A 10,875-nucleotide genomic window follows, 5' to 3' on the forward strand; every position below is an offset into this window, starting at 1 on the left:
AATAAATCCAGTTTCATTTTTTTTTCGAAGTCAACATTTACATATAACGTCGTTATCTTCGTCTTTTCTGCTTCCGTTTTTACTTTAAATGTCGTTTGTACGATAGTTTTTCATTTGCGTCAAACTTTAAATGCTGCGTTAGAATACCTTAATAGAATCAATTTAAAGTTTGCTATTGCAAGCAATAGCAAGTGCTACCCCAGAATGACCTTTCTCTGTTTACCTTGAATGACCTTTCTCTGTTTACCTTGAATGACCTTTCTCTGTTTACCTTGAATGACCTTTCTCTGTTTACCTTGAATGACCTTTCTCTGTTTACCTTGAATGACCTTTCTCTGTTTACCTTGAATGACCTTTCTCTGTTTACCTTGAATGACCTTTCTCTGTTTACCTTGAATGACCTTTCTCTGTTTACCTTGAATGACCTTTCTCTGTTTACCTTGAATGACCTTTCTCTGTTTACCTTGAATGACCTTTCTCTGTTTACCTTGAATGACCTTTTTCTGTTTACCTTGAATGACCTATGCCATAAAAGATATAAAGGAAGAATAAGCAACATCTATTTTAACGCTCTGTCAACAAATCAAACTTTTAGAAATTCACTCTTTTATTCATGCCAAACAGATCAAACTTTTAGAAATTCACTCTTTTATTCATGCCAAACAGATCAAACTTTCAGAAATTCACTCTTTTATTCATGCCAAACAGATCAAACTTTTAGAAATTCACTCTTTTATTCATGCCAAACAGATCAAACTTTCAGAAATTCACTCTTTTATTCATGCCAAACAGATCAAACTTTCAGAAATTCACTCTTTTATTCATGCCAAAGACAACCATCTCTAAAATTTAAAATACCAAGTTGCAGAGACACATCACATCAATAATATGTATTTGAAAATACTTTTACAGAAAATCCTTCAGCAAAGCCCCTCTTTTGGTTTCCATGGCAATAGTGACATAGTTTGTGCAACAAGCTGGTCCAACCGATACTAATTATGCCCAGAAATAAGTTGACATTATGAAACGAATAATCTTATAAAAAAAAATTAAGAACATTGAAAGAGCAGAAGGAAATAAAATCGTCATATTTCTTTTGCTTTCACGGCAATGGAAGTATTTTAAATGTTGTATGCACAACTAGACTTGGTGATTATCTTTATTTAGAAGTTTCTTGATTAAGATTGTCCGAGTAATATCATAAAAAAAATCTTCAGACAATATTATCGATGCAATAATAGCAATATCCTTTCAAGGGGTGGGTGGGTGTGTTATTTTAACATAAAATGACCAAGTAACATGTATTGAACCATCATTTGTCTAAAATGCGTCAATCATATCAATTAATTCAGATGCTTATTAACTACAATAAATTCATAAACACACAAAACATAAACACAAATATCTAATAAATATTTGATCTAAAATGGGAGCAAACTTGTCATGATAATTATTGTACCTGATCCTAACTCTGTGTTTAGAGATCTGTGTCATTCTGCTCACAATTTACATTGTTTAAAAGGACCTGTAATCATGATCAGTGTACGTTATCTTCATATTCATAACAACGTAATTAATTTACTCGTCCTTGCAGTGTAACATGCTATAAAGTATAGTGTGTATTTGAACATTTTCTTTAGGTTGTAAAACAGTTCACGAGATCAAAAAAGTATAACTTTGAAAAAGTGTAACTGTCAACAAAGATGCGAAAATCAACATTTTTAAGATATGTTGAAAAAGCTAAAAAAAAATTAAATAATATTTCATTAAAATAAATGCTTTTTTGATTTTGCACAGAAGGAAATGAAATATATTACAATGTAACATAGACATCTATAGATTTTGAACATATGATCTTAAAAAAAGTTAAACACTTTTGTAAATTATTCACACATCACTTTTACAATGAAATGAGTATCCTTTTTCTTTTTTATGTAATCTCGAACAAAGTAAAGGGAAACATCAGTATTGTTCAACCTAATTTAGAAGCAATGTCAATTAGGGTATAGCTGCAGAATATCTCTCTTGGGTAGATAATTCAGACAGACATACAACAGAGAACTAAGAATCCATCCTTTGTAAATAATAATAATAATAATAATAATAATAATAATAATAATAATAATAATAATAATAATAATTATTATTATTATTATTATTACTATTATTATTATTATTATTATTATTATCAAAGTCACATGTTTTAGGATTAATTTTCGTATTATATGCATTGTATCCATCAATAAAACATTTGTTTTAATTCTATTCCTGTTCGTTTTCTGCTAGGGTGGGCTCAGTAATTGTTTTTCTTTATTTGCCGACCTGTTTTATATTCCCATGAAGCAGAAATAATTACAGTGTATAAAAACTTATACATGAGAAGAAGGAGACTCTTGCTGTGGCCTTCAGCTCAACATTTATATATATTGACGACGTTTTATCAATTAACGATCGTTATTTTCATTTATATTTCGACTCGATATGACCTAGTATGTAACTCAAAATAAAAAGAAAACATAGTTTGCCACATCTGTTTTATATTGGATGTTTTACTGACTATAAGCAAACTAATAACTAAGATGTTTGACAAATGGGATTACTCAGTCAATAAATAAATGTAAATGTTACACAATATAAAAAATAAACTTAGAATTATTATAAATGAAAAAAAAATCACTGGCACTTGACTTTACATATTTTTCTTATTATTAAAAATACAGCCCCATACCTAATTATTAGATATGTACGGAAGCGTATTAGTGCCACTTGGACACTTTTTTATTTTTCATTTTCCACACTTTAATCTGTAAATTTTACACTTTAATCTGTAAAATTTACACTTTAAAGTGTAAATTTTACAGATTAAAGTGTCTAATTTACACATTAAAGTGTAAAATTTACAGATTAAAGTGTAAATTTTACACATTAAAGTGTAAATTTTAAAATTTACAGATTAAAGTGTAAATTTTACACATTAAAGTGTAGAAATTAAAAAATAAAAATTGTCAAAATGGCACTAATACGCTTCCGTAGATATGGGATTTTTTTTTTTAAATAAGAAAAATATGTAATGTCAAGTGCCTTTGGGCGCATATTCTGGAAAATTCAGGGGGCGCTTTGACTAAAATTATGGGGCGCATTGACCAACAATAAGGAACGATTTCGTTACGACTCTCTTCTTCCTTCGTCCTTATAATTCTATAAAATGAAATAAGAAGATAACGAACAGTATTCAATCTCGAAAGACCAATGAAACGATACAAATTTGGAGCAAAGCAAACACAATCCCCAAAATTTAGAGGTGGGATCAGGTGTCATGGAGGAGTGAGCATCCCCTGCCGACCGGTCACACCCGCCGTGTGCTCCTTGTCATGATCGGGGAAAAAAACGGAAAAATCCGTAGACAGTTCAGTGTATAAATAATAGGCTAACAATTAGTATGAAAAACGTCAGTCAGCATTTGACCATAGGTTGTATGTGCTGACAAGGTCATTGTATCGACCGTAAAACTTGCGAAATGATGACTTCAAACGAATCTGTTGATATCTTTGTTTCATCAACTTGTTTGTCAATAGCTTGTCTCGTTTTAGAGTTGTTCATACGTAGAGCATGCTCTTGCGTATCGAATCAACTGAGAGACATAAACCACATATGCAGGTGATAAGGGTATATTGCTATGAAACTATTGTTAATTGATAACACGTCGTCGATATATCGAAATGTCGAGTTGAAGGACACAGCAAGTGTTTTCTTTTTATCGTGTACATGTTTTTGAATAAATTCTGCTTCATATGAATACAAAAATAGGTCTGCTAATAACTGGGCGCAATTGGTACCCATGGAAATTCAAACAGATTGTTGGAAGTCCTGATCTCCAAACACTACATAATTATTGTCAATCAGAAACTCAAGCATCAAAAAATTGTAGACTTTGTATATATATATTTTTTTATTTTTGCCTTCATCCTTATAATTCTATAAAATAAAATCACTTTATAGGACAATATTATTCAGAAAAAAGCATTTAAAGTAAAATAAAAAGGAAACTTAATACGGCTTAACTTATTCATTTTACTTATATAAACATGGATTTAGTTGTTATTTTATGATTGATGAAACCGGTATCATATGTCCTTAAGTGCAGCAATCATATGAATGGTTTCATTATCAGATGGCTTATACATAAGCATAAATCATAAGCTCAAGGCCGTATAGTTTTTTTTTAGTTGGAGCTATAGCTTATTGTTCACGTGTGATTTTGTATTAATGCATACTATGATCTCCACGTGATGAAATTCTAGTATCCTGTTCATAGTCTCTTACAAAAAAATCCCATTTTCTTATCCCTTCCTCTCAACTTTGTCATGTTTATTGGTTTTCTTTCAAAACGACTCAAAACGTGAATCCATTCCATGCACAGTATGTTTTGCACAGAACACCGTCGTTATAAATCAATAACAATGTGAAACATGCGTGTTTGCAATGTGACATATGTGAATCTCTTGGTTCTGTTTTCTAAATATAATCATATTAATTTGAATTTTACGAACAACCGTTAACAATCAATTACTAAGTAATCCATACGCCATAAAAAGGAGATCCCGTTGTACCTAATGCTAAGCAGTCATCAGCCAATGTTTTTTAGCCCCCATAATCGAAGATTCGGGGGACATAGTTTTTGCCCTGTCCGTCCGTCTGTCTGTTTGTCCGCAAAAACTTTAACCTTGCCCATAACTTCTGATTGGTTGGAGATATGGCTTTCATATTTCATAGGTGTATTTATTTTAACAAGACCTTTCTTTGGGTACCATCATATTTGACCTTTTGACCTTGACGTTGGAGTTTGACTCAGTTTTGCAAAATTTTATCTTCATTGACCTTGACCATATCTTTTGAACAGTTGGTGCTAGGGCTTTCATACTTAATGCAAGTAATCCTTGTGACAAATCCTTTCTTTCGATACCAAGAACGTTGACCCTTTGACCTTGACCTTGGAGTTTGACCTACTTTTGGAAAACTTTAATCTTATTCACTACTTTTGAACAGTTGGTGTTAGGGCTTTCATACTTCACATATGTTATCCTTGTGACAAGACCTTTCTTTTGATACCAACAATTTTGACCCTTTGACCTTAACCTTGGAGTTTGACCTACTTTTGAAAAACTTTAAACTTGGTCATTACTTTTAAACAATTGTGCTAGGGCTTTTCACACTTCACATGCATATTCCTTGTGACAAGACCTTTCTTTGGATACCAACAATTTGACCATGACCTTAATGCTTGACTCACTTTTGAAAAACTTTAACCTTTTCCATATCTATTCAATGGTTGCTGCTAGGTCTTTCATATTTCACAGGTATATTCCTCGAGGCAAGACCTTACTTTGGGTTGCATTTGAGAAAGTTTAACATTCGCTATAAGTTGCCATACGGGGGCATCAGTGTTTCACAAACACATCTTGTTTTTTCAGTCAAATTATCATCTGTTTCTTTTTTGGTAGAAATGCAGACCCTTATTGTATATATCCAATTGGCTGATTTTTCTTATCCCTCCTGTCAACTTCATCATGTTATTGGCTTTCTTACAAAACGATTACGACGCAAAAACCTCAAAACGCGTGAATTCATCCCATGCACAGTATGTTACTGCGAAAACGCCATTGTCAGAAATCAATAGCAATGTCAAACATGCGTTCTTGCAATGTGACATGTGTGAATCTCTTGGTCCTGTTTTCTAAATAGGAGTGTGTGTTAATATGCCTTTGCAATTTATCATACGCAAAAAAAACATCATTACCAACATATCCATCTGTCGTCAATTCATGTTAGCCAACATGCAAAAAATAGCATTTTTAGCTATTTATCACATTATCAAACACATTGCTTAAGTATAATGATAAACGCAAAGACATTGGTTATATCTGCATGTGAATGCCTCGCACTTTATTCATGGAATCGCTGTTGTAAAATTATGAGCAAAATGACAACTTCCCTTTGCTCCTACAGTCTAACTCAAACTTACCTGCACATTTATTTTCACATGCAAAAGTTTTAGCAAATGGCAAAAACATATCATGATTGGTCATTATTTCAATAACTTTATCTTTCTGACGTATTTTTATCTTTTCAACACTTCAACAAATCACTTCAAAAGGGATGCATGGAAACTTTTGCCAAGGAGATGGGTGAACATGACGAGCGATAAGCCTATAGTGTGACAAACATGAAATTGGAAAATTAAATTTCAATTATATCAAAATTTTTCTTGATATTTCGTCTAACATTAAAATGTATTTTATGTAAAATCTCTACAATTTGCAAAAATCCCTCAAAGATTGAAATTATTTGCCTGTGAAATATTAGACACACACTAAAGCGGGCAAAAAGAGTCATTTACGCATACTATAACACTATTTTTCGATATGAGTGGGTCTTCGCTCCACCTTTTTGAAAGTTAACCCTCAAAGTTTGCATAAAAATATACATTTTTTGATTACCAAAAATATGGAGCAATGACCCACTATACCTTAAAAATATACTTTTATGACATAACATTCGCATCTTTTCGAGAAATACTTGAAGTCCATTAAGTCAAGGGTCATATCACAAACATGATTTCAATGCCACTGTTCGTCAGGACTTGTTTAGTCTAGTGGTTAGCGTGCTTGTCTCGAAAGAAAATAATACTCAGGATTTTTATTGCTGGGGTTCGAACCCCACGAATACCACATTAATTTTTTTAATAAAAGAATAAATTTTGCCGAGAAAATTTTCTTCAAAAAAGTTTTGTTTATCACAATTTCATAAATTTCAATAATGAGAACTTTACTCTAAATATTAAATTCACAAACTGAATATGAATTTTTATATTTCTGAAGCTATAGGCTTTCTGCACGCTATGTTCGCCCATCTCCTTTACTTATTTTTCACATCAAAATTGTCTCTTTATCACTGTTTAGATATAGTTTCATAGCTCATTATAGTAAATTGACAAATCCATATCTAATGCTGAAGCACAAAAGGAAAGCGCCTTTCCACACGAGATAAAAGAATGATTAAAAAAACAGAGAAAGTTCGTGAGTAAAAAACATCTGTCAAATTACACAAGTAGGAATAAATGTATTGTAGTTGCATTATTTTCAGTACTTTATTAGATTGATATTAATCATAGTCGTGCATTTTCGTTTGTGTAGTAATCCTTAACATTTGATCTTGACTAATTCATGAAGGACAAAGATCAAGTCTACTTAGTTTCTTTTTTTTTTCAGTCTTTCGAGCCATTTTTTGGTTTCTTTTCCATAAATGCTGTTAAGAATCAAATATAAAAAATTTAAAATAAATGTCTTTAAACATCGTTCTTTGAACAATTAATCAACTATTTATATATGCAAGTGCAATATGCTCATCTGTATATTACATAAAATATATAATTCTAAATTTTCACATGAGAAAATAACTTGCCAAAAAATAGGATTTCCTGGTTTACTCATTCATAATTAAGAGTTATGTTATCTATTTTACGTCTTACAAACACAGTGCACCTTTAGGGTCATTAGATATTCACATTGAAATAAGTACATACTTATTACACTTTGGTCTTTAACATGTTTACTATTGCAGGTTTGTATGACAGCGCCCACATAATTCACTTGGAGAGGATTGATTTGACGTCAAAAAACAATTAATCGGTGTGCCCGTATATGAATACCAATAAAATATGAAATTTACGAACAAACGTTAACAATCAATTAGTAAGTAATCCATACGCCATAAAAAGGAAGTCCCACTGTACTTTATGCTAAGCAATCATAAGGCAATTTTTTAAATCAAATTATCAGCTGCTTCTTTGTTGGTAGAAGTGCAGAATCTTTAAGTATATATCCAACTGGCTGACAGCGTAAAGAAGTGGGATAAGATTTGGATATATACTTTAAATAGAAAAAAGTATTGACCACTCGTCACTTGATTGAGTCATGTTACCAAACAGGAATACTAAATCGGGATTGAAATAGCAATTCATCAACAAAATCATGTTTGCAGTATAAAAATGTCTGACGTACATTTCAGTAACCAGAAAGAACATGTATATGTATTTCTGAATCGTGGAATTCTTAAATATACATAAAGATTCCACCATATTTCAAGTTGAAGTCTACACTATATATTCCTTACAAATATTCATCGACTTTTGCTTCCAAACTTTTGATTACAAAAAGAACTCTAAAGAGCTGTCCTCCCAAAACAGTCATATAACATCAAAGTTTCTATTTTAATAAAAAACTTGTGGGAAGAAAGTGGCTAAATAGATATCGAACTTATGAAGCAAAATCCTGTTCTCCCTACAACTGTAGTCCTGCTGGACACGTCATTACCGGTGACATGAATATAGTTAACAATGACGACCTTCAATAACTTTTATTAAAAGGGTAAAATTTTAAGGAAAACCGAACTTTCCAGTGGCGACAAAATTTCATAAATATTATAAATTACATGTATTTATGCCAGAGGATGCATCAATGAAGGATTTTTTTTTTTGGGTATTTTTTTTACATTCTGTACATCCAAACTGAATTCAAATTGTCATAGTTATACTGAATTCCTAAACTTCATTTTTTTTTTTACAAAGATACATGAGGGTTCTACCAAATGTTGCACATGTAGCCTCTTTCCTTACTAAAGTGTTAACAGCTTTGAGGAAGAAACTTCAGGAGAACCGACAACAACGTATTCGAGAAGCCATGTTATTAAATTATCGAAAGTACAAACTCGGAGGAACCTTTTGAAAAGTAATCATTAGCATCAAACTGCATGATTTTTTCAACATTTCATAGAACCATTCCCAATGATAAATTAAAGACTACGCTTTTTGACATCATAGACAAGTGCTCTTTCAATTAAAATTTGCATATCTTGTCAATGGTCATTTGCAAGCTTTTTTTCTTTAAAATTACCCTAATTCTTTGCACAAGTACTTTGAGGTGGATATCAAAATAATGTTCGAGTTTCTCATTGACGACATCTATATGTAGTATTTGGAGACCAGCTCTTCCATCAATATGTTGGAATTCTCATTGGTAATAATTTCGTCCCGTTGTTACCAGAACTATTTTTTTTATTCTTATGAAGTTTTTTTAGAAAAACTTCTACATGAAAAGAAGTCTCTAACGTTGTGGCCTTCAATTCAAATTAGATAAGCCCCAAAAGCCCAAAAAGTTGTAAATATTACATATTATTAAATATAAAGATGTGAAGAGCCGAAATATTGCAGAGAAATTTTGAAATTTCCAAAAATGCGTTTTTCCATTAAGTAAGGTATTCTGTGCTAAGAGGTATTCTTGGTCTTGATGCCCCCCCCCCCCCCCCACCAAAAAAAACTTTTACTTTTTGGAAAAATGGCCCCGATTTAGATATTCCTCTTCAAAATGATTGAAAGGTCCAGCATATTATTTCCTCCAATGCACAAAGTTAGTGCAGAGCTGAATTCCCCGTGTTTTCGGATTACATCAACCGCAAACTTCTATCATGCCGTGTATGTTTAATCTTTTATCTATATTACGTTAATAGCTCACCTGAGTCAAATGCTCAGTTGATTTTGTGTATCTCAAATCAAAGTATATTTTCTGTCGGCGTCGTGTTACTTTGCGTCAAAATTATATGACATAATTTTCCCCCTTTTTGCTCTGAAACCTCCAGACTTGCCATCAATATCTTTCTCTAGTAAAGTATCCAAAAATATGTCACACTCAGTGGTGTTTAATGTCAAGGTTAATGGGATATATCGAATCAACGTAGGAATGAAAATAAATATTGTTAATTGATAAAATATCGCCGACTTTTGCATATTGGTCTATTCTATTTTTATGACATTGCAGGATTGATATTAAAATCTATATGATTATGATTGATTAAATGCTGTTAAAAACGTACAAAATCTTGCTATTAGCTTTCATTGTTTCAAGATTTAAATCTCTGATGTCATGGAAAAAAAGGGGGGTATAGAAATGCTGTAGAGCGACATGGACAATTCAAGGTCTAAGTAACTATCAAAGCATCCAAAATCAGAATTTCATTCACAAAAATGAAATGGGAGATAGAATTTAAATCAAGCTTCATGCGGCATATATAGATTGATTGATTGATATTGTTTAACGCCGCCGAGTCGGCAATATTTCAGCCATATATCGGCATATATAGAAGTATGGTCAATCAGCAAATATCACCCACTGACACGGATATGGACACATGTCGTCTTCTAACAACATTCATGAAATCTTTGAACCAGCATGTTAATTAGATGTAACCCTTACAAAAAATACTTGCATTTCAACATTACATATAAAATTATGGCACTATTCCTAATGAGATTTTTTTTTCGAAAACATTACTGATTATAACCTTAACTACTTCTTGCGGCCTTAACCCTGATCCTAAGTGTCTAGATTCAAACAAATTTGAATCCATGATCAAACGTGGATTTTATATTTATATAGTTCCTATATATATATATATATATATATATATATATATATATATATATATATATATATATATATATATATATATATATATATATATATATATATATATTCCAAAATAAAACTGTACCCTCCATTGTGGTCAAACTTAGAAATCTAAACTACAGTGAGATTATTGCATATAAATTTATCCTATTATTTTGGTCCTTCTGTTCTTGAGAAAAATGTTTTTCCTCAGTCTGTATATTCCTACATTAAACTTATAATTGTCGTTTCTTGCAAATTCCCTTCACTCAAGCATGTTTTGCGACAGGTGTGGTTGAAATTACCTTGAATGTCGGGAAGAAGATGGAGTCAAAAATAAATGTGAAAAGTTAACAGATAACTGACAGATGAACAA

This window comes from Saccostrea echinata, unplaced genomic scaffold (assembly GCF_033153115.1).
Source record: "Saccostrea echinata isolate AGI-Se365-2 ecotype Australia unplaced genomic scaffold, CSIRO_AGI_Sech_v1 ptg000028l, whole genome shotgun sequence".
Classification (NCBI taxonomy): Eukaryota; Metazoa; Mollusca; class Bivalvia; order Ostreida; family Ostreidae; genus Saccostrea; species Saccostrea echinata.